The sequence below is a fragment of the Lycorma delicatula genome, chromosome 9, assembly GCF_047948215.1.
Source record: "Lycorma delicatula isolate Av1 chromosome 9, ASM4794821v1, whole genome shotgun sequence".
In the NCBI taxonomy this organism is placed as follows: domain Eukaryota; kingdom Metazoa; phylum Arthropoda; class Insecta; order Hemiptera; family Fulgoridae; genus Lycorma; species Lycorma delicatula.
The window spans coordinates 129,465,034-129,489,925 of record NC_134463.1 but is presented as its reverse complement, the minus strand read 5'-3'; the positions used below and the strand labels follow the sequence as shown (position 1 = coordinate 129,489,925).

General features: G+C 35.5%; 1 protein-coding gene across 5 annotated transcripts in view; it reads left to right on the top strand.

The window, feature by feature from the left end:
- The window catches only part of Vha100-2 (V-type ATPase subunit a family protein Vha100-2), a 314,412-nt gene that overhangs the window by 99,101 nt on the left and 190,419 nt on the right, over nt 1–24,892 (top strand). For all 5 annotated transcript variants that reach the window (XM_075375901.1, XM_075375897.1, XM_075375899.1 and 2 more), the window contains one exon: nt 10,339–10,428. The gene's annotated coding sequence lies outside the window, so the exon portion shown is untranslated. The remainder of the gene's footprint in view (nt 1–10,338; nt 10,429–24,892) is intronic.

Below are 24,892 nucleotides of genomic sequence, written 5' to 3'. Positions count from 1 at the left end.
TTCACGACCACAGCTAGAAGACCGGGCGCAGGCGGCCTTGTCAACCGCAGAGGGCTGGATAGACATTCGAATTTTAAAGATTTCTGTGCCCAAGACGAAGTTTATGTTTCTCACGGGTGCAGACAAATTATCGTACACTGGAAACTCCCACATTAAGTATAAAGGCTGTGCAATCAGCCGAGTTAGAGTTCATAATTGCCTAGGTGTTTTGTTTGATGAAACGTTGCTGTTTGGCAACCGCATTAGGCAAGTCGCGGCGGACGCCGTCTCAGTGATGCACAAACTTAGGAGGACTGCTCGGAAAGGCTATGGGTTTTCGGGCCGCCAAATGTACATGGTGTACCGAGATGTCTTCGAAAGCATGACATGTTACGCGGCGCCAGTCTGACCGCGAAGGTTGGATATGAATAGAGCACTTCTTCAAGATTTAAGGAGTGTCCAGCGCAGAGCCTTAATTGTATTCATTGGTGTTTTTAGAATAACCTCCTACGAGGCTACCACCGCACTGGGAAAGCCTCTCCCATTCGATTTAGTGGTAAAGTTCGGGCAACCGTGTGGAGATTGCGAAGAGGCCGGGAGGCCGAGGTATTTGGGATGCGGTTTTGAGCCGGGCCAGTACCAGAGCGGAACGGTGATCGCAATGCACCAGATCAAAATTTCGTTCAGGTGCACATTTCCCGCCTACGGAAGAGGCTGTAGAACCTCGCGATGGAAGCACGGCAGCTGGAATAGGACACCACGACTAAGAAAGATCCTTGTATTAGTTTTTACAGGATCTGGGAGGATGGTATGCGCCTCGAGCTGGTTTTTAACGGCAGCGGGTGTCCAGTTGCTCACCAACCACGCCATCTACGCCCTAGGTCCATTACTTGTAGTCTCCTTAGTCGTCCTGCCACCGTTTTCAAGTAAATTCAGCGCCAGATGATTCACACGCTTGTCTAGCTTTGATATGTGGTCCCTACTGGTCCTTCCCATCTCCTCATGAACAAGCGGAAACCGGATATCCGGCAGCTCATCATTCCTAGCCGACCGTGGAGCCCCTGATACCATCCTGAGCGACTTGTTTTGAAACCGTCTGATGATTTCGACGTTACTATTACAAATAGTGCCTCGTACTCGTGCACCATACCTCTATAGGTTTCAAAAAGACCTTATACAACAACAATTTATTCGTCAAGGACTAATGAGATCGCTTACCGAGGAACCAGTACGTTGGTGCAAACTTAGCATTCATTCAGTTGTCTTCCCTTTTCTCTGACGTGATCCTTAAGGTCAATCGATGATCTACATACAATCCTAGGTACCGTTTCCGCATCAGTGAAATAGATTAAAAAAAAAAAAAAAAATTGTGAGACGTGGGTTCTTCCGCTTTTTTGACATTTGTTATTCGGTAATGTCCGGCGTCCCTGAAAAGTGTGTTTACGATAACGCTAATCTAGAACGACTATTTTTATCATCTGCTAATTCCACATCAAACTAGATCGATGAATTCATTAAGTCGATTAATTTTCATTTTATTTGTTCAATTTCGTTTGAGAAATCTCACTATTCTGTTGTACGCAAAATCGTATGTTAACCCGATATTCTGTTCAGAGTAAAAATATCTTGATCTTCTGCGGTATAAATATTCATTATACGGAAGAGGCCTTGAAATACTATTAACAGCGGGAAGGTCGGTTGTTTATCGCGTTTCACGATCGAAAGATTTAACGAGTTGCGCACCAAAACTGCGGATAGATTACACATCGATCCGATCAGGTATTAACTGTATTGCGAATAAATGAAATACAACACCTTTTGACTTATCGCATAGACTCATCCGTGTATGAACTATCATAAAAATCCACCGCTTCCTTGATGACCGTTCTCATCGAATCCTAAAACCGATGTAATCTTTTAACAGCTCCTATTATTTTCCTATATTTTTAATCGTTCTATGTATTGTGAAACAAATCGCTTAATCTCGGTTTTAAAGCAGTTATTCGTTATTATCGTTTAAATAAATCGTGATCGATTATAATTAACGGAAAAGAAAACAAAAGTAAAATTTTTGATTTTATTATATTTAAAAGTAAGTGTTTTTTATTTCTTATCTCTGTTAAATTACACTCACTAAACTTTAGTAGAACAATATCTTAAAAATCCTTATCGATAAAAATAATAAACGTCGAGATTATTTAAATTTAACGTTCGCAATTTTCAACAAATGACAGTTAAATTGTTTCACGGTATCAGAACTGTATTTCTCTGATAAGAATAGTAGCGCTCGAGTATTCTTACACACACACGCGCGCGCGCACATGCATAAGTATAGTAGTAATGAAGAAGAGAGGTGTATTTGCGTATTTGTACGCGTGAGGCGTTTATTTTTACAGCAGGTTTTATTGCAATAAATACTTTTATGATAACATTTGTCGATTCGTTTTTTAAGATAATTTTAGATTTATAGGCAGCTAGGTGTGTATGTTTTACGATATGTATTTAGCCCGCATTCATTTTAAATTATTACTTAGTACGTAACTGAGCTATTCGCCGGCTAGAGAATATTTATATAGTCTCTACTCTTTTAAGTATTTCGGTTTAACTAAACATTCGGTATTAATAACCCTTTTTAAATTAGCTCAGGGTTATCTAATTGTTAGTAACTGTTATTCGAATTACCTTTAATTTATGTTGCTAAAACAAGAGTAAGATGTGCAGGTAATTTTTAAAGGTCTGTTTTTTCTATTTAAATAACGCCGTGCCAGTTTTTTTTTAAACAGATATAGCGATCTTGATAAATGAAAAACCGATCGATAATTTAGTTTCTTTTTGAAAGCTCATCATCATCTTTACCCGGATCGATTTACTCGGAAATTCAAAATATCGATGTAAAAAAAAATTACGTTTTTCTTGATTTTAATTGCACCGCTGAACCGCAGTATCTAGATTAATAAACATCTAAACCGATTATTAACGAACGCAGAACTATTTCATAAAGACCGATTTAGAACATTATAATGTACAAATAAATTTCAAAAACCTGCCGAAGTCTTTAGCCGTGCGGGATGCCTGCGGGTATCGGTTCTTATTTATGTTTCTTTTACGATTGTAGTTTATTAATAATTAAACCCCGTTTCGTACTAGATCGCTGAAATTTTAATCCGTTTAATAATTATGATCGTCAATCCGAGTGAGGAAAGAATAATTTCAAACGACCGGTTCGATTTAAGGATAGAAATAAGAGGGAAGAATTTCATCGAGACGATTCGCCTCGATATCGGTCGTTTATACTTTTATTTAAAAAATCGCAAATTAACCCGAAGAAAAAAGGACAAGCGCTTGAAAGCCGTGCAATATGGACATCGCACGTGGGCCGTAACAAAAAAGAAATTAACACGATGACGTCTACTCGGAGCACAACGGAGAGGTGTACGACGAGGATAAAAAAGAAACAAGAAGCGGCATTATTGATCAAAGTTAAAAGATAGAATGTTTATTATATATAAAAACGTTGACGGGAGCCGTGCACGTGACAAAGTATGACGGAAACGGACCGAAAAAGCGACTCTGTAGAGACTACATTTCGTAAAGAAGAAGAAAGGTCGGCAAAGGAGAAGGCGGAACGGCGTCATAGGGAGATTAGATTTGTTCGACCACCGATATGAAAATTTCGGAATAGAGGGAAATATAAAGAAAGATGGAAGAGGCCTTTGCCCGGTTTTTCAAATTATGAAATATTATTAAGAATTACTATTATTTATTTCAATTTAATTTTTTATTCGCGGGAAATATCTTTTTCTTATATTGTAAAATTTATGTAATTTGTATTCTATTTTTTTTAAAACTTATTTAAATTATTTAAGATGACTGTGATAACCGATAAAAATATTTTTTTTATTTTTTGTGGGCGGGAAGGTTGGGGTCCGGTTGTAATTTAAAAGTAATTTTAAAAATTACTTAATTTAAAAAAGTAATTTTACGGGTGTAAAAAAAAAATATATTTTAAGTAATAAATAAATTACGTACAGTATTAATAATATTTAACAAAATAAATTTTAATTTTCATAAATTTAAAAATATCGTGAACTTCGTTATCTTGGACTATAAATTATTTATTACATTACATCAGTTCGCCCAACAAAAAGCAATCTATTAAATCATAAAACACATTCACGGTTAAAAATATCTTATAATGTATTTATCCTAAAGTTATTACCACCTTAAAATTGTAATTCGTAACGCTTTATTTACATCCGAGTGAGTTGTGCAACTCTATTATATGAAGAATAGAATTTTAAGAACCGTTTTAATTTTCATCCTGATAAAGTATTTACAAAGCGTGTAAAACGAAGGTCATTTTTAGATTTGTTAATTCATTTTCTATGCAATTGTTTTCTGAAAGTATAAAGCGTTCGATTAAAATTTAGTTCCTTCTCTTACGTATAAAATCTAACGTACCGTTTTCTGCAACTAAAAAATTATAATAACGGTTCGATTCTGAATTCTATAATTATAGATTAGTAAATGTTAGTCGGTTGATTTTCAATCTGAAATCTTTCGCGATGAGCACCACCGGTTGTACATATTGTTACGTTTAGCGCTTTACAATCATTACCGGGTAAATTGTAACTATTTCGTTCGATTCCCTATTTTAATCGCATTATATTTAACCGGTAAAAATACAAGTCGTTCAAATAATCTTCAGATATAGGTTATACGTACTATTTTCCTAAGAACCTTCAGTAGGATTTTAATAATTTTTGTATTATTTAATCTAGAACTCGTACTTTTTTAAAACGTAGTACTTTGTTTAAACGTAGTCGACGATTGAAATTGTTAACCGTGTTAAAATTAGAATGAATATTTTCAATTACCTGAAAAAATAATTTATCGTAAAAATTTGTTAAAATTCGGAGTAGAACACTACATACGATTATTTCTAACGACCTATAATATAAAATATAATGTTAGTTTGGAAAGTCGTGGAACACTCTACTTCATGAATCTATACCGGTTTACAGATAATTATTTAAATTCAAATTTCAAAAATATAAATATTTACTATTACGTTTTAAATCGAAAGGAAATACTTTTAATAGAGCGTATAGAATTTATCGATTCTTACGAACGTTTAAATCAGAATACGATTAATTATGCAGAACGATTTGTATCTACCTTGTTTATCTATCTTAGGGTCTATTCGTTCCGTTCGATCCCTGTCTGTTGGCTGTGACAACCAATTTTTTTTTTACCGATCCTGTTAACAAATTTTCATTTTTGGGAGGGGGTTATGTAGGAGGAGGACAAAAATCTGTTCGCACAGTTACCACAACGCGCCCGTATGTGATATGTCGGATTCCAGCCAATCCGACCCTGGTCGATCAAGCCAGGACCGACTAACCCCCCCCCCTTTCTTAGCATGCCCAACGTTTCGCCATCGCTCGGAACGTGGCGCCTCGCTGTGTCACCAGACATCAGGAGAAATGAATACAAGCCGAACAGAAGGGAAACCACAATGATCTCCAACCCCGGCGACCTGGCAACCCGCTACCCAGATGTAACGCAAGACAAAGACAAAGACTAAAGAACGTAGGTCCTTAACAGCTAAACATGAACAAGCACATCTTCCTTCGATTACAGAGGCAGAACCTTGTTTTTTATCTTCATTATTTTCCCCGTCCCTCGGATCCGGATCCGTAACTAAGCACGAACTTATATCCGAGGGTGCCAGCGCCTCAAACTAACTCAGAAGGGCACAAGAACCCGCCCGGGTGATCTGAATTCGGTCTTTTTTGCTTGCCGTGCCTCTAAAGGGTAGCTCCCAAAAGAGAACCACCCACCGGGACTCCGGTCTTGATACCTCGCGATATCTCTGCTCAGCTGTTCGACCTCACCGCTATCGGCCTGCATCCGTAGTTGTAGGTCCGCCCCTGTCTCTTCCGTACGGGGAGGATCCCGGTTTCGCCCGGCAACGCTGCTCCATTCACCGTGCGGAGGAGATATCCGTAGGTCTTCCTCTCCGCCCTGACCGCTACTGTCATAGGTGGAGAGCCTGCGGGTCGCGTCTTGCCGGTCGACGTCGATGTTAGTGACGGTAGTAACAATGAACGAAAAGCTGCTTCTCCATCCTTCCACCCACCGTCGTAGAATCTGCCCGACTCGCCCTTGTGGACAGCAGAAGCATGTCATCCGATTCTGACAGTTGTATGTTCCCGACATACGAACGTTTCTGTCCGTATCCTCTGAGCACCTTTTGATCTCAACCTTGGCATTCGAATGCATTTCGTAAGTTAGTTCGAAAGACTCAGCGCATTATTTGGATTAACGGGCTCTGAAACGTTGACGTTGCAAAAACCTCGATATCCAAAATTTAGGTCTGTCGCTATACTTTCCTTTTGAAGAAGCTACGTTGTCTCAAGATAAGTAGAGCAGTAGAGCTATAGATGGGAAAGTAAAAGTAAAAGGGAGAAAACGAAACGATTTGTTATAATTTTCTTTAAAAATCGTAATACGATTTGTGCTAGTACGGGCAACGTATCTCTACAAAAGAAAACTCTTCTAGGAATCGTTTATCGATAATAAATAATGCAGAATCGCAATTATCGTTACAGTACGTTTTTCTTTCCGTAGATATTTTCTTTTTTTTTTTCAGTACCACCTCGTTTGAGTCGTAATAACGATTAATATTATTTACCGTTACGACCCGTATAATTTTCAGTGTTGACGTTAGTTACAGTCGAAGTAGTTTCAGGTATACGATGTCGTGTTGTTTTATTGTATAATTTTATATCAAGAGGTATGGAATTAATTTTAAAAAAACCCCTTAAAATAATGTAAAATAAAAAGTTTAACCCGGTATTTTTTTTAAATAAACTTGTTTTTCCACACGTGACGAGCCGTCACGTGTTTGTTTACGTATACGTTTACTTTGTATCTGTTGTATCTTATACGATTATTTTTCTAAATTAAATGACAAATAAATGACGTTTCAAATCGCAGAAGTGTAGCGTTTAAGGTAAGCCGCCGATCGTATAAAAATTAGACGCGAACAGGAGTAAGAAATAATGAAAGCAATTTCTACTAGGAATGCTTTATTTCGAATTTTATTAAAGCGTCAGAGGTAGTTTATTTAAAAAACGTTTTCGAACCGATACTGTACGTAAAGTCGATAAGCGGCATAAATGAATATATATCTTTTAAATATAAATGAAAATAGGGAAGTACGATGTCGATGACAGCAGTTAGAAACGAAGATCCGTCTGACCTTTCGACGACCGTCGACCAGACACGACCTGTTACAGAACGATTGACGGTTCCACAGTCCGATCGGTCGGTGGGCGGGGGTATTTTAAGCGCTACATTCGAGGTAGGCGACCGGCATTCTTGAACCGTGCCGAATCGAGACGGCGTAAGAGGTAAATTACGACGCGTCAAATAATTTTACGTCTGATAACTAATAATTTATCTAATGGCATAGGAGGAGGCTACTCTAAAATCGGTTACGCTGCGTGTATTACGAAAAAACTTTTAACATCGCTTAATTTTCCTTACGGAATTATTTACTTATTCTTAATCGCATCGCCTTTTTTCTTTTTTCTCATATGTTTATCCCAAATATTTTTCGAAGGATTATTTTTCCGTCGTATTCATAATCTGCTGCATCGTTTTTCCGATGAAAATTTTCGTTTTTTTGTATATTTTTTAAACGTTTATGTTATAATCTGTTATCGAGTCGCAACAGAATAGGTCGCAATTCAATTTATTCCTTGCAAAAGTTATCGGTACGAATCTGTTTATAATAGTAAAGGCGGGTAAAAGACTTTAATATAGTTCTTTAATATGTCGGTAGGGGTCTCTTTGCACCCACCGGGTTGGTCTAGTGGTGAACGCGTCTTCCCAAATCAGCTGATTTGGAAGTCGACAGTTCCAGCGTTCAAGTCCTAGTAAAGCCAGCTATTTTTACACGGACTTGAATACTAGATCGTGGATACCGGTGTTCTTTGGCGGTCGGGTTTCAATTAACCACACATCTCAGATATGGTCGAACTGAGAATGTACAAGACTTACACTTCATTCACACTCATACATATCATCCTCATTCATCCTCTGATGTATTATCTAATCGGTAGTTACCGGAGGCTAAACAGGAAAAAGAAAGAAGGGGTCTCTCTTTGCACATGCAGAAAGTCAGACACGCGTGCGCCTGCAATTACATATATTTATTTTAACAAAAGATAGACTTCTACTTGCCGTAACGTGCAGTCCAAAATGTTCTGCGATTAAATTTTCCCGGTCGACCGTCGATTCATCGAATCTTACAAAAGGATTTAAGTTTTCACCCCGATAAAATTCAAATCGTTCAGAAATTAAAAGACGCCGATTCGATTGTTCGCGTGAATTAATTAATGTTCCAGCGTTCGGACGGTGATGACAACTTAATCCTCCATAAGTTTATATCAGATGATGCTCATTTTCACCCGAACGGCTACGTAAGTAAGCGAGTAAGCAGAAAGTCGATATTGGAACTCTGAAAACCCGCTCGTGATAAACCGTCGCGCAGCCCGAAGGTCACAGTGCTACCTGCGCTTTCGTCATCTGGCATTATTGGACCGTTCTTTTTGCAAGATGATCGTGGAAACGTCGCAACCGTTACTGCAGCGCATTACACAAGCGCGGTCACAATATTTTTGAGGTAAAAATTAGTTCGATTTTCATAAATGTGCGATTCCAGTTAGAAGGTGCTACAAGTCGAACTGCTGGTGTGTCTGTTACCGCTTCAAGAGTACTCTTTCTCGATTAAAAGTTTCTCTATTAACGAATCAATGAGGAGTTTGTGAGGATTTCCAATATCCTATTTTCTTTTTTGATATCTTATTATTTTTTTGAGGATATCCAAAATCTTTTTTCTGCGGATCAAAATTGACAAAATGGATTTCTGCGGATCATTCCGAGCAGAATAAGAAAAAATCAGCCCGATCTATGTAGTATAACGCCCACTAGGACTGAAAATAGATTAGATTTTCAGCTCAATTTTTTCAACGTATAGGATTATTAAAAAAAAATATTTCACTTAACGATGCGGTAGGGAAATGAGTTTAGAGTTATCGGGATGCGAGCAATAAAATTTTACACCTACGAGAAATTTTTTTGCATGTATATCCGAAAGATATCTGAAAACGTTTTAAGCACTTTTTCTATAATTAAAAAAAAAAGAACGATAATGGTTTTACTTAAAAAATAAACCTCTTGAATAAAATGTCTTAACACTTCATTTGAGATGTGTTTAACAAACTTTAAACTCAACATGCCAGATATATATATATATATATATATATATATATATATATATAACTAAAATCGCAAATTTAGTTTCCCAGATATTTTATTCTCCAAAATCGACCGTACATCTAATAAGAAATCACATCATAGGCCTTGACTTTTGTCGCTGACATGTTTCAATCGGTATAAAGTATGCGAGATAACGAACACTTTGTTTGCTGTTTTATGCCGATTAGTATATAACCTTTGCATGTGCGACTACATTTTATCGTTTCTTGAAAATTTTATTAGTTGTAAAAAAAAATTTCATATACACGTTTCCATTATCGAAGTATTTTAATCCAGAAATTTCGATTTAAATGTTTTATTAATTTCATGAAAAAAATTTCGGTAACATATAACTTTATAAATTAAAGGACTTAACTTTATAATTTTCAGCTGTCCCACGGAGGACAGCTGAAAATTTTTAAATGGAAAGGGTAGGATGTGACAGATCACAAAATTATTCTCAGATTGCTGTCATTTCTTCTAGCAAGTAAGGCATATAATACATAACTAATCTAGCATTTCCTTTAATTTATAAAGTTATTTGTTATCGCAATTCTCTTTCATGGAAAAACATTTTAAATCGAAATTTCTAATTAAAAAAATATATATATAAATAAAGAAAATCAAGCTGGAAACCAATCGATGAAGTATTTAAAGAACCGTACTGAAATTGAATATTCATATTTTGAGAAAAAATTTGTACTCGTGTAGGCTGAATCCTACGTGAAATAACATACAGATTATGTAGAAGATAAAAAATAGATCGGCATTTCCTGTTAAATAGCAATTAATGGGCCCGGTTGTAATTTGTTAAGCGACTATTTTAATTTTAAATTCCCCTCATTAAAAATTACTAAAAACCTGGGTGTGTATTCTAAATACGAATAGGTCCTTTACCCGGATGTACTTATTAATTTACAGAATTTTTCATTAAAGTTAAAATTTAAAATAACGTTTATTTAAATTTAGTTCCGTTTTTTTAAGTTTTTAATTAATTTTATTTGTAAATTCAACTATTTTTTGTTTCAGATACACTCTTGGATTGTGTATTTGAACCGTTGTTCGGTTCAAAATAAGGTTTACACTGTTGTTGACAGTGCACATGGTGAATTGATTCGGGTACGTTTATTAATTACTTAATTCTATTAGAATATAAATTGTAATTTTAGTTTTAAGTCGAACACAATTTATAAGGTAACGTATAGTATTATATTTCTAAAATGTTTTCGGTTAACCCACCGGGTTGGTTTAGTGGTTAACGCGTCTTCCCAAATCAGCTGATTTGGAAGTCGAGAGTTACAGCGTTCAAGTCCTAGTAAAGCCAGTTATTTTTACACGGATTTGAATACTAGATCGTGGATACCGGTGTTCTTTGGCGGTCGGGTTTCAATTAACCACACATCTCAGGAGTGGTCGAACTGAGAATGTACAAGACTACACTTTATTTACACTCATACATATCATCTTCATTCATCCTCTGAAGAATTATCTAAACGGTAGTTACCGGAGGCTAAACAGGAAAAGAAAAAAAATAAAAGAAAAAAAAGAAAAAAGTTTTCGGTTAAGCCGACAACAGTTTTCTGGTTTTTGTTTTTTCTGCGGATAATTTGATATACGGAATAACCTGAAGGGGGACCCGTGAAGCTATTCTTGGACTTGGAACGATAGTAGAAAATAGGTTAGAAAAGGGCAAACTTACATATTTTGTATTTGTAGACGTAGAAAAAGCATTCGACGTTGTGAAGCGGAAGAAAATATTTGAAATATTAAAGAAAATAGGAGTTTCTTACAGAGATCTGAAGATAATATGGAAACCGTAGGAACGAGGAACGAAAGATTTGCGATTAGAAACGGGAAGGAAAAGAGGAAGCCGAAATAAAGAAAGGTTTGGTTTCTTCGTGGGATAAATTCAGAGAAGAAAAGACGAACAGGTGTAAAAATAAAAAGACAAACGATAAGTACGCCGAGCTTTGCAGACGACTTCGCAGTAACGGCGGGAAGTGAACAAGATCTTGCCGACTTGTTTCAAAGGATGGAGAAAATGTTGAACACAAAAAATAAATTGAACGTACTCGCATATCGCTTAACGGGAAGGAGGTCCTATAATAATACTTGCTACGATGAATTTTTATTTGGAGGAAGTAGTCAGTACGGCTATATAGTACTTTCAAACGTCTTTTAGTGGAATACACAACTAATGTAGCGTTCCTTTAATTTATAAAGTTCTTTATTATCGCGATTCTCTTTCGTGAAAAAAAAACCGTTTTAAATCGAATTTTTTTATTAAAAACAAAAACAACTTTATTTACGAATTCGGGTATCCTTTCATTGCTACCCGTAAATGAAATTCTGCAGTCTTAAGATCTGGAAAACTCTGTAGACAGATGCGCTTTGAAATTTGTTTATCCCAAAAATCTTCAGGGCACCAAATTTAGCGAAACGCCAACAATTTCTTCTTCGTTTAGTCGGCCGATCAAAGCGATTTCATCGCGATAACTTTCTAAGTTTACCGCGTTTTGGAAAAACTGAACGATAGTCTGGTTACGGGATGTAGCACACCAAACCGCAATTTTTTCGTCGTGTAAATGATCCTTCAAAAATCTCGTTAGGATTATTTACAGACCGCATTCGACCGTTTATATGGCCCAGATAAATGAAAAAAACGTTACATCGAATACGTTCTTCTATTTCATTTATAAAATCAAAAAACCACAGGCGATGTATCATTATTAAGATAAGATTAAACACGATTATCGAGAAAACTCCTCAAAGTTTAGAAAGCGTAAACACATAGATGTGCAGTACTTCCACATTTGGTGAAGTAGCGGTGGGCTGCAAATAATAAAATGGAGGGGCTATTAAGCTACAACAGGTGTCGCAGATATCAAGAAGACAGTTACAATCAGCGATCTGCTCTTATCTTGAACATCGGCTCAGGTTTCTTTAGTAACATTTTTGAATACTTTCTGTTTGTTCGTTTTTTTTTTTTAAATAACTTTATTGTAGTCTTTACAGTTATGTTTATTTACGTATATTAATATTCGGTATTCGTTTATTTCTTCTCGATCAAATCAATAGCATCGATATGTATGCCGGTCCAGTTGTTGGTAAAGTCAGCGACCGATATAATGAAAGCGTCGAATTTGATTCCCCGGCACGGGATTCCTATAAATTGCATCGAGCGATTAAATTATAACAGTAAAAAGCCACCGGTTAGAGCCGTTATTTAAAATTATAAATAAATAAGAGCCTCCAAATAAACGTTTTGTTTGTATAAAAAAAAAAAAAATAAATTAAACGCTTATTTAGATTATTAAACTATCATTATCGGAAGTCATAAAGAATTTATTAATAAAAGGTTATACGGTATTAAAAAAGATTGCCTGTACATTTATTAAATAGAAACAAAAATATAATTTGTTTTTAATCAATACGGGTAATATTTTCATACATTTTTTACATTAGGTTTTTTTTTCTTTTCCCGTGCGCAAATCTAAATTTGTGTGAATGTCAATTAACGAAAGAATTCATAATTAAATACTACACTGTTTATTTAAACATTTTTCATAACGATTAGTAACGGCGTCGTTGATGTAACTGTAGTAAGGATTGTGTATTTTTTTCTAATATTTTTTGTAATTGAAACTTATTTGACCGTTTATGACATGAGATTTGTCGTGAACTATCGAACCTCTACGGTCTAAACGCAGTCGGGATTTGTAATATTTTATGAACGAATCGAGAAATAAATGAAATTAAATTCTGTACTTTCATTAGCAGTTTACATATTTGCCGTATTTTTAAAGGACGTTTGGAAGTGATCGCCCCGCGCAGCAATTCTCCTTTACGCTCGATCGATCATAATATCAGCTGATGCAAAACGACGACGAAGCTGTCGATTTTTAGCTTTCGGTTCATCGATAGTGTGGGGATTCGATTCATAAATTCTGCCCTTCAAACAGCCTCGAAGGAAAAATTTCCGACTAGATAAATCTGCGTGAACTCTTTTTCGAGTCGGTTTATTTGTCTTCTTTTTTTGCTTTGCGGTGTTCGGTCCTTGAAGAATTGGCTCGGGTCATCGCATACTGTTAGGTTAACCGTAGAAAAAAATCTGGAACCGAAGTGCTTATTAGATGAAGCAAGACCTCTATACATCGTGTTGTGCGTCTTCTGTGCTACTTATGAGTTTCACGTGAAACCGAACGAAGTTTTGAAGAATCCTTTGCGAGGACGGGGTGGGCGATATTGAGGAAAGGGACTGACGGTAAAAATGTTCCAAGAGTAAAACGTTTTTCTTATATTTTTGTTGTTAGTTTGATACTAGTATTATATTTTGAATTTATTTTCGAAGAACCTCCTCTTAATTAATTATTTTAACCGTACGAATATCGGTTTTTATTAATTCTATTGTAATCGTAGTTAATTATCAGCCGTATAGAAGAAATGTAACTGTTTTCTTTTGTTTGTCTTTGACTCTGGACTGGTTACGAATGTTTGTATTCGTGTAACGTTACGTAATCGGCGGATTTTCGCGTTATTTGCTAGATTCGACTTTATTCTGATTTTTCAACTTAATAGATCGGTATAGAATTTCATCGGTTCATATAATAATCAAAAAGATCGCTTAATAATTTCGGGAATACTTTACTTAAACGTAGACTTTATAAGTTACTTATCAGAGGGCAGACGGAAGATCTACTAAAATGTTAACGGTTGTAAAATAAAATCTCAGATAATCGCTATAGGCTTGTTCCCGGTCAATATTTATCGAGTACCGAGGAACAAATATTTTTAATCGATTTTATACTCGTTACCGGATAATGCGTATATACCGATTAAGTTTATTATTTTCTTCTTATAACGACGAGTAATCGTTCATCCGACACGAGACTATATCGATTTTATAATTAACATCTATTTAAAATTTCTTATTTTCTAATCGAATTCGTCATTTAATACTGTTATGTTACAACAGCACTGCTGTTGTAACATAACAATATTAAATAACAATATTAATGACAGGTCACGTTTTATACTGAATAATTTATCGGATCATTTAATCGGCAATTAAAACAGAACCTTAAAATTGATTCGATTACAGTTTAATTATCTCTATTTAATTGTCTTCCTCCCGCCTCACTACTCGCCTGATTAGACGTTTGGGGATTTCCCAAATATGGAACGTAGAGGGAAGTTTCGCACCGGCACGGCTCCGTCGCGTATGAAGTTCTATTTTCCCGAATACAGCAGGGGTATCGGGGTAAAACTACGTTCATTATTATATAAGAAAGTAAGCCTGTTTAACGGATGAAAATTTTGGGTAACCAAAAGCTGTAATTAATCATAAACAATAGACAAGAATTAGTGGAGACGTCGTAGTGACTGTTTGAACGCGATACATCGTAAATCTAAACTAGAATTGACAGAAATCGGCGCCTGAATATCAATTGCGATAGGTTAAATTGTGGAACAAAAATGAAGAGGTGTGTATAACGTCTAAAAATTAGAAAGTTTATGAAAATTCAGTCGTTCCTAAAAAAATTCTTTGATATGGAACGTGACAACATCGTCACGATTAGTTAAACCGCGATACGTTATTGTAGGTTTTGAAACCGATACGAAAGAGGCGTCGGAATTTGATTCGTGTAACGTGAAAAATATTAAAGTAGTAATAAATTCAGATCGATATCGGTATGAAGATTTACAGGGGAATCGTATGATCTATAATATGTTTATAGAGTTTCAAAAATCATATTACAAAAATAGCGACTCGCCGTACACATTTTCAGATTATAAAAATAAATATCTTCATACGCGATTGATTGTTCGCGATAAAATGAATCTGTAAAAATAGGCGGTATCGATTTGAAAATTGAAGTTGAACCGAAGAGAATTTCAAGCCTAATACAATCGCATATTGTTTATTAATATACGAGAATATAGTTGCTTACCTCACCGTTAACCGGATAAGCGCGTTGTTAGATAATTTTTACATTTTTTTCTAATTTTTTTCCATTCTTTAATGTGTGGAAGTTTTATTTAACGTAATAAAAAACAGAACATCTCAAACATATATTTTACTATGAATTTTTCTGTAAATCAACTATTTCAACGTGTAAATTTAACATGAATACACATTCATCATTGAAAACAGCCGTTCTTTAATGTATTTTTATTTCATTCGAAATGTATTTTGACGGGTTTATTTAACGTATTAAATAAACTCGTGAAAAGAGAACCTCGGCTTCAACCGTCATTTTGATTGTCGGTTCTTTATGTGATTTTTTGGGTGTAACTCAAACCCGTGTTTTACTATATATTTTTCAGTAAATCCACTTTTTCTCGGTGTAAATTTAACTAGAAACACACATACATGCTGGAAACATGACCGCATATTCAAGCGTAAAAGAATCAGTACTTTCATAGAAAGCAAAATGACGGTTGAGCCTGGGGTTTTTTTAATTTATTTCTATTTATTTTAAATAAATGATGGAAAGATTTTTAAAATCGTTTGTTTATTTTATTAAAAATTGCATCGAAACATTTTTTAAAGCCGAAGTATTGTGTTCAGTTACACTAAAACAGCGCGTCTGTCTGGTTTGATAGAGATGGATTTATTTTATTTTTTTTTTTTTTTAGAATAAGTCGCTATTCTTTTTAACAAACATTTACATATTCATTAATATAAATACAAGGGTAACAACATTTTTATTTTTCTCTAAATATCGGTCAACATGATTCATACGTATAGACGCCACATACCGATTTGGAATCCTATTTACCTTGAAAAAATAAGTTCTGATTATTTTGTTTTAGGAAGTCGAAAGAAATGGTATATTTCAGAAGCGTGTATTTCGTAAGCGTAATAAATATTTAACGACGATCAATACCTTAGCGTTTTGTTAAGACGCTTCGGAGCAAAAAAATTCGGTTTGATTTTGATACAGGTTAAATCAATTCGATTATCTAAAGAGAATTTGTCATCTAATAAAACACCCGAAGATTTATCGGTAATTTTAAATATCGGTTTCTTTTGTTTTTTATTATTATTTTAGCAGGTGACAAGTGTCTTTATTGTAATTGCGGTCATCTCTTTTTGGAATACTCAGGCATAACAAGCATAATGACCGATTTCAACAGTTTCAAATTAATGAAAATTTTGGACATTTTTCGATAAAAATCATCGTTTAAAAAAATAAGACGGGCTATAGCCCGCCGCAAAAATGTTACACGGATTATGTTTCCTTACGATTGATTTTTTAAAATGTCTTTCTAAATGTAACTAAATAACGTTCATGAATTTAGCGTTCTAACGACGAAAAGCTTCAAAATCCTGAACATTTGTAGCCGTTTCTTGAGTTGCGATTTTTTAACGCATATTTAACATTATTTAACGCATATATTTAACATATTATATAGTTCGTCATGCGGTCGCTGTGTTCATTACTTCCTACATTTCATTTCTTATAACTATTTGTATCGCCATCGATTCGATCGTAAAAGGCGAACTCTACCGGTAACTTCATTAAGAAGTCGTTCGAGTGACAGGTGATTTGCATTAACTAACAAACGAATGCAAATATTTTACAATAGGTTTTTTCTTTTCTTTTACTAATGTAATTAACGTTTGTTGAAAATATTTTTTTGTTTATTTATTTTTTTATTATTTTAACAAGTCAGCATAAAAATATACAGTTTACAATGATTTCTCTTTTGTTGTTTTCATATCGTATTAACACCTGTATTCAATTCGTGCGGGCCTTGAAATTAATTAAAAGTTTTAGCGTGTTTTAAAGCGTTTACTTATTCCTTTTAAGATGTACTGCATATATCTTCTGTTAATTAGACATTTTTTTTTTAACCGAATCGCTTCACGTAAAAAGTATTTATAGAAATAGAAAATATTCTCATTTATTGTTACTTAGGATAGAAACTACGTTTCTTTAGCGTGCAAGTTAAAACTCCATTTTTATACGTACGTAAACGGTTCGGGTTTACGTTCGATTGACAAAATTTTTTGATATTAATTTACGTTAATACCGATTAGGACCTTAATTAAAATTTTAAATATTTATTTATTTAGTTTTTCCGTCCTCCTTTTTTATGTTATTTTTTATTATAATATACTTAATCTAACTCTTTTTGCAAATAAGTTAAACCTTTTAAAAAAGTACTTTACGACAGCTAAAACTTCAACTTCATCCGTTTTTCAGAAAAGTCAAATCTTTATGTGTAGGAAATGGCAGGAGGTACAGCCGACTTGAATCCTGAGGCGGCTGGCTGCTTTGCGATTGGTGGCGCAAACTATCAGAATCTTTATATCCAAACGAAGAAAGGAAAAAATGTTATTTTTATGGGATATTCTTTTCTGCTCGGAAAACACTCGATTAAAAATAAGTTTTGATATTATCGGTAGAAAAAGATAAAATGAAATGCTGAAAATTAAAAAAAAATAGCCGGAAACTTTGAAAGTTTGTACTTAATCGGACTTTTGTACAAACTTTAATTAAAATAGACCGTACTATTCTTTCACAGATATGTTTTAAGCGTTCTTTCTAGGGAGAAAGGGTTATATTAATGTTTTTAACTTAAAATACTTATTCTAGATACGACTTTCTACACTTGGCGGTGTTGCACTTAAAGCAACTTATATTTAGTTTCTTTGGTAAACCTTTGACGGGTTTTGAAAACGCCTACATCGATTTCGGGAATAGCTCTTGTATATCGTGGTAGATACCTTTACAATAAATTTTACCCCGTATTTTATTATTTCATCAACCGGTGTTGATAATTCTGTGAAATTTTTAAAATTATTTGACGAGACAAAGTAATTAAAAAATGTTTCAAGTTTATTAACGATAACCTCGGTTTTAATAATCGTTTATTTTTAACAAGGCGATGCAAACCCGTAACGAGAAAGTCGCGGTGTATATACTTATTACATTTTCCTCGAGGATGAAATATAAAGCCGGCTTACTGAATCGGAACCGGTTAGCGATTGCACCGTATAAGTAGACGGTAATTCAAAATTTAGGTGACGCTAAAGAGCCATACCGACCGGGATTTCTTCTTAATATCGTACCTTTAAGCAGTGAAACATATTACAACAGTAAATTTAATTAGCTTATTTTTATAATTTCCGCGATTACCGTGGCGGAGTGGTATCGTCTCGGCCTTTTTTCCGGGATCCCGGGTTCGAATCCCGGTCAGACGTGGAATTTTTCATACGCTACTAAATTCCATTTCCGTATTCCACGCACAACTTTTTAGCTTATGTGACGATATCGTAAAAAATAATAATGAAAGAACTATTAATTACCCGTGTTAATAATCGATCGAAAGATATAGATTTCAAAATTAATTAATCGACGGCTAATTCTTTATTTTCTAACCGAAATCCTTATTTATATTTGTACGGCCGTTTTAATATTAATGATAGATCACGTTTAAAATGAATAATTAATTACTTAATTGTCGATTTGAACATATTATTACCGATTTAATTACAACGGTTTGATTCTCTCCTCTCGACCGTCTCCGTACTTGTCTGATCTGAAATTTATTTATTTGATTTCAGCCGGGTACAACATTCCATTTTACAGGAGCAATTGGTTTATAGATAACGTATATACCTTACGAAATCCCTTTTCTCTAGTTAAACCCGTTATGTATTATTTATTTTTTTATCGCATCTACAAAAAAACAAAAATAAATAACCAGAATTACAGTATAACCAGTTGAACTGAACAAAATTAATTCCAAAATCTATTAAAAATTTCCCGATAAAAGATTTATTTTTTACCTGATCACTGCAGGTAAATCCTAATTACGGTTTTATTTTCTCTGTTTTTTTATAAATATTTTCAGAAAAAATCAACAACTAATAAAACAGTGACGGTATTCGAACCCAGAATCTTTCACATATATGTAGTGATTCTACTACTCTGCCGCACGGATCAGTACGCCCACAACCTACGCATAATCACTCTTATTTTTAGTATAATTTAACTTAAAAACGGTTTTTTAACCTTTAAAAAAAATTCCGTTTTTTCGTTACACGGCTGATACGTTTATATTTTAATATATCTTACCCAACCCGAATCGGTATAGTTCTGATATAGGCGATGGTTGCCTAGCTAGCGCGGGATTATATATGCTGCTAATCGTGTAAGACGGTATACATACGGTATAATCAATTTTACGGTTTATATCAGTATAATTTTTATATATTTTGTAATAATTTTTTAATTAATTTTTTTATACTAATTTACGGTATAAATTTTTTTTATAGAACTTTTTATACTAATATTTATTTCAATCGATAAAGAAATTCACATCGTAAATTTGTAGTCTTATATTTTTATAAAAAAATAAATTCATAACCAAATAAAATAATACATACGTATTTAGCTATCTTATTTTTAAATAATTAAAGTAAAAAGGAAAAAAAAATTATTACCTTGAAATGTCGATATTTCTTGTTTTTTGTGTTATAATTGTTTTTACCAGCTCGACATTCCTTTTTTCCGTAAAACGTTTACACTTCACGTTATAATGTAATTCGTTATGAATTTTTTAACTAGTACTAGCATAATACAAATAACTAAAGTAAAAAATTACAAAGTTGCCAAATATATACTTCATTGCCTACTGCGTGTTTTCGTCTTCTAACGATTCTGATGAAGTCTCGCTTCCCAAATTGATGATGATACGTTCAATTTGTTGTTCTAAAAGTGCTTACAGCTTGCATTACTCATCTTCGTTTTTTTAACAGGTTCACATCATTTTATCCATTCCTCGACTGAGATTTCTGCGAACGTTTTATGATAAATTTCCATTGTTGTAGCTGTCGTATTGTACATTTTCGGCTGCGATCCGGTTCTTCACCCGTGCCCATATCATCTCGATGGTTATGCAGTTTCATTTATTTAATGAATCAATTTTGTTTTATATAAATATTTTTTTACGTTTATTTTAATTGAGGAAACTTATTAAAAAAAAAATATGTACCTGTTTCCGTGGTTATACAGTTTCATTTTTTTAATGAATTGTCATTTTTATATAGTTGCACGTGCTGTCCAATGTTCGATGCGGGTTTGGTGGTCGGGACCACACGTTAACATCTGTGGCGACTTACCAGGCGTTCCTGGATACTCTGTTTCCAGATGCTGCGGAGGGTGAAGTAGAAATCGGCGTGAGGGAGGTTGAGACACCGTTCCCTTGTATACGGGCTTGGGTCCCGTAGACCGCATGGTTTCTCGAATGGCACTGAGAAAGGCACCGAGGATTGGCCAGCTTGACCCGGATGTATTCTATCATTTACTACCTGTCATAAGAGAGCCGCTTGGCAGGCTGTTCTCGGGTGCCTTAGCTGGGGTTGCTTTCCGACTCGTTGGAAGGTGGCTTTGATGAAGGTGATCTTAAAATCAGGAAAGGATCCGAGTGAGGTCAGCACTTATCGACCCATCAGCCTCTTGCCGGTAATCGGCAAGTTGCTTGAAAAGCTGGTTGTGGAACGGTTCTGGGAAAACATCGATACGAACGATTTTCTAAATCGAGGCCAATACGGCTTCATAAAAGAGATTGACACCGAGGATTACATCTTAAATGCACTTGCCGATGTGGAAAGCGCCGACTGTAAATATGTTTTGACAATTTTTATTGACATAGAGTCAGCATTTTCTTCCTTGTGTTGGAGTTCTGTTCTCTATGAGTTGGAACGCCGCAATGTTCCCGTAGCCCTGCAGGCCGTGGTACGTGACTATTAGTCTAACCGTACGGCTCTGTTTAAGGATGCAAACCTAGTTGTGGTAAAATCAGTCATCAGGGGAAGCCCGCAGGGTTCCGTTTTCGGTCCCTTGCTGTGGAACTTTGTATTCGACGGACTTCTGGGATTGACATTTCCAGAAGGGGTTACGGCCTAGGCTTTCCCGATAACTGTCTCCTATTAGTTCGTCGTAATTCACGATCACAGCTAGAAGACCGGGCGCAGGCGGCCTTGTCAACCGCAGAGGGCTGGATAGACATTCGAATTTTAAAGATTTCTGTGCCCAAGACGAAGTTTATGTTTCTCAAGAGTGCAGACAAATTATCGTATAGTCGAAACACCCACATTAAGTATAAAGGCTGTGTAATCAGCCGAGTTAGAGTTCATAATTACCTAGGTGTTTTTTTTTTTAATGAAACGTTGCTGTTTAGCAACCACATTAGGCAAGTAGCGGCGGACGCCGTCTCAGTGATGCAAAAACTTAGGAGGATGGCTCGGAAAGACTACGGGTTGTCGGGCCGTCAAACGTACATGGTGTACCGAGGTGTCTTCGAAAGCATAACCTCTTACGCGTCGCCCAAACGGGCGCCGCGTAACAGCCGTTTGGGCTGGAATAGGACACCACGACTAAGGTTAGGTCCTTGTATAGATTTATATTGGACTTGGTGGGATAGTACTCCTCTAGTTCGTTTTTAAGGACAACGGGAGCCCAAGTGCTCTCCAACCACGCGAATTTGAACCATTATTTGTTTTGGTTCCACCTGACAGTTGATGAGCATTGCGTTTGCAGGGAACGAACGTATGATGTACGATTGTCCAGCTCTTACGATATGGTGGGGGGGGGGGGGGCAGAACTCAGACCACCCTGCAACTTAGAAGTCAAGGGAAAAATTGGCTACTCACAAGCGGCGAGTCAATGTGGCGACAGCCGCATTGTCGGACCGTGTGGGAGTTCCTTAATGCTCCCAAATTAAGGCTCCAAGCGCTATAATATGATGGGTAGGTACTTGTTGGCATTCAACGATCTAGGCGTGGCAGCAAATTGCTGTCCTTGACGAAATTAATTTTAATTTATTGACAAGTCATATATTTTAGTATGTAGATGGGGTGCGTCTACCCATTTTAGCAATATATGAAAAGCGAGCGGTGAGACACGAAAGGGAATGGTGTAGAGCACCTCGCTTATTCCGCTCACGCAGTTAAGTAAGCTCTAGGAGCTAATTAGAGGATATCGGTCGCTAAACCGTTTTGAGGAACAGTAGCCGTTTGTGGTACGGACATTCGTTCACGCTTTAGGGCGACCGAATGGGGTGGTGGTAGGAGAAATGCCAAAGACAAACCGATCATTTCGATGGGATTCAAATCGGAATGATATGGGGAGCAGGCGTAAAACAGGGAAGTCGGCTTCTTCCAATATCTTATCTATCTTAAATGTTATCAGATGATCTTTATTTTTTTTTAATCGTCTCATACAACTGAACTTTCGTCAAATTTTCACGGAATGATATGCTGTTAGTCTGCAGCCGGTCAATCATTGATTTTTTTGTTGATGTTGAATTCGGTGCTTGACTTTCTTCGGCATTGTGATAAGAAACATTATCTAAAATAACGACATTGTTTACCGGCAAGTCGGACATTAATTTTTCTGTTATTCGCTTTAAAAACACGTTGAAATTCATCTGAGAATGATAATCATCAAGGAATTTGGCTTCCAATACTTAAGCGGTTGGAAACGAATCCCATTTCATCACCGGCGTGGATAATTATTGCCCTTTCTCCTTTTGAAATTGGCACGGCAAAACACTCAGACGCATTTTAAGGTGGCCAATATTTTTGTTGGCAATGAGAATTTAAAATATAAGTTTCATCGACGTAGGCGCTTGGTTTTCCTTCAACTCGATATTCTTCAACGCAAAGCGTTTGGATTGAATATCATGTTTTTCAATAAGAATTGCCCTATTATTTATTTCTCTTCCATTTGAAGTCCGTGCTTAACAAAATTGTCCGTAAGCTACTCTTTTGCCCATTAAATACCCCCATCACTTTTTAGTTTTGCGATAAGTATCCATAGAGAAGGCAAGCAGCCCTCGGTTAAGTAAAATTTTAACACTTTTCGTCGTATAGCATGTCGATCAAAACCGTCCGGGTTTGTCACTTCTTTTTTGCGTTTTATTCCTTTGCAAGGAGAACTGAATTTTTTCCGAAGCTATTTCACCAGTAATTCGATAAAATGTTCTTTTTGCGACTCCTGTGGCATACGCAACACACTCTACAACCTTTTTGGGGTTACTAATAAACATCTCAGCTGCAGCTTCTCCTGTCATGTAATTAAAAACGTTGTGTATAATTTCTTTCCCTTGGCGGTGAATGCCTTTTCCACGTAAATTAGACGTAATATGCAAAATAATAAAATCGATTCGCTACCGTAAGAATACAGCCGACAAAAATTTACAAATTTAACGCCAATAAATTACTGTTAAAATTTTACTTAATACTTCAATTACTTTCAAGAATTGAAACTCAAAGAACGCTATAATCGAACAATAACCTTACCCTTTGGACCGCACAATTAAGTGAACAAGTTTTAATACATGTTGAGTTGGTACTAGACTGACGAACCACATTAGAAGCGAGCGCTGGCGTTTTGGCCTGGTTTGAATCCAGAGGTCCCAGGTTTGAATCCCGATCAAACATGTATTTTTCACACGCTACAAATCATTCATCTCATCCTCTGAAGCGATACCTAACGGTGATCCCGAAGGTTAAAAAAAAACCACAATACAAAAATTCATGAAATAAGAGTAACAAAAAAAAAGTGAGACTTTATTTAAGGAGATTTAAATTTTAAAGAGAAACCTGAGTCTTAACATAAGTGACCGCCAAAAATCATATGATTCAAGTTATTCTTGTAATAATTTAATTTATAATATCATATGCTACTGCAAATACAGTATAAATTAGAACGGATCATTTACAAAAACAAGTTAGTCTCTGAATGAATCAGAAACGGTTTGTGTAAATAGAGATTTAATGTTTCATTTGAATGTTTAGAATGACACATCGTTTGGTTATTATTTACACAAATCTGATTAAAGAAATTTTCTTACGTATGACTCATCGCCTAAGCTAGGGTACTAGCATACTTGTTCGCCCCTCTCAGAACAAAGGGGAAGAGCGTAGCATAAACAGTAGTCAAAAATCTTGATTGTTTGGCTATGACATATACAGTTATAAAACTATAAATAAATGTACTTTGGCCTAAACACTAATCAGTAATAGCCGATTAGTCTGTATAATATTTCATCACATATTTATTTCAGTATCTAATAAAGAAATCGATTAGTAATTTAATAATATATCTGTGCCACTACTTCGGCTTGGACAAGCTATACAAAAGTTGTTGCTTTAGGCAATTTTCCCTGTCTGAGGTACGTACGGAAAGCATCTAAGGGGCAAAAAAAACCGCTCGTTAAAATTATTTTATTAAAAACTCTTGATGTTCAGCGTGCTCCTGCGGTGAAGTAAGCAAAAGTGTCGCTTTAAGATCCAATTATACCCGTACGAACGCGTTCGCGTATAACTGGTATAACGGAACGCGTTATACCCGTACGCCTGACACGTTCCGTTCTGTCCAACGGGTTTCTGCGGCGGGCTCAATTTATAATACACAGGGAGACAATCGTGCGGTTTCCGAGACAAAAATTGCCAATATACATTTTTGATGTCGTTACGTTCAACGTTCACGATGCATTTCTTTACGGAATATTTACCTATAACTTTCATCGCTTCGCACCTATGTTACTTTTAAATATTTAA